Genomic DNA, 1526 nt, shown 5'->3' on the forward strand with positions numbered 1-1526 from the left:
CCGATGGGATTAAGCCCATTGGGTGTAAATGGGTCTACTAGAGAAAGAGAAATGCAGAAGGAAAGGTCGAAACCTATAAGGCTAGACTGGTAGCTAAGGGATACACGCAAAAGGAGGGAATCGACTTCGAGGAAACCTTTTCGCCTGTAGCCATGCTTAAGTCCATCCGCATTCTCTTATCCATTGCGGCTGCTCTCGACTACGAGATCTGGCAAATGGATGTCAAGACAGCGTTCTTGAACGGCTATCTTGAGGAAAGTATCTATATGGTACAACCAGAAGGCTTTGGGGCTAAGGGTCAAGAGGGAAAAGTTTGCAAGTTGCTGAAATCCATTTATGGATTAAAGCAAGCTTCCCGTTCTTGGAACAAAAGATTTGACCAAGTGGTCAAGACTTTTGGATTCCAACAGAATATGGATGAACCTTGTGTTTATAAGCATATTCAAGATGGGAAAGTGGTTTTTCTACTGTTATATGTTGATGATATTCTACTCATTGGCAATGATGTAGGGGCTTTATCATCAGTCAAAGTTTGGCTTACCAAACAGTTTGACATGAAGGACTTAGGAGAAGAGAAGCTAATTCTGGGCATTCGAATCATAAGAGATCGAAAGAACAAAATGATAGCTCTCTCTCAGGCTTCATACATAGAATAGATTCTCAAGAAGTATGCAATGCAGAATTCCAAGAAAGGTGGGCAACCATCTAAGTCTAGAATTACTCTTTCGAACAGTGATTGTCCCAAGACATCTGAAGAAAGAGAATACATGGCGAAGGTGCCTTATGCTTCGGCGGTCGGGAGCCTCATGTACGCAATGCTTTGTACTCGATCGGACATTTGCCATGCGGTCAGGATTGTAAGTCAATTTCAGTCGAATCCAGGACCTAACCACTGGGTTGCGGTCAAGCATGTATTCAAGTATCTTCGGAGGACTAGAAACTATATGCTAGTATATTTCGGGGAGGATTTGACACCTCTAGGATATACAGATTCAGATTTTCAATCCTGTTTGGATTCTAGGAAATCGACTTCGGGTTCTGTGTTTACTCTGGGAGGTGGTTCCGTCGTTTGGAGGAGTGTCAAGCAAACTTGCACTTCTGACTCAACGATGGAAGCCGAGTATGTGGCAGCTAGTGATGCTTCAAAAGAAGCAGTGTGGCTCCGCAAATTTTTGATGGATCTTGAAGTTGTTCCTGGTGTGGATAAGCCATTGAGACTATACTGTGATAACAGTGCGGCAATAGCTAACACCAAAGAACCAAGATATCAGAAAATGAGTAAGCACATAGACAAGAAGTATCACGTAATAAGAAGCTTTATTGAAGAAGGGCATGTGGAAATATGCAAGATCGCGTCGGAGGACAATATGGCTGACCCGTTCACGAAGGCCCTGCCGGCCAAGGTCTTCGAGAAGCATGTCGAGGCTATGGGGATGCGTAGCATGTCACATTTACTCACTTAAGTGCAAGTGGGAGATTGTTAGCGTTTATGCCCTTAGGAATAAATGTAACAATATTCTTTGAGA

The sequence above is a fragment of the Morus notabilis genome, unplaced genomic scaffold, assembly GCF_000414095.1.
Source record: "Morus notabilis unplaced genomic scaffold, ASM41409v2 Scaffold2072, whole genome shotgun sequence".
NCBI lineage: Eukaryota > Viridiplantae > Streptophyta > Magnoliopsida > Rosales > Moraceae > Morus > Morus notabilis.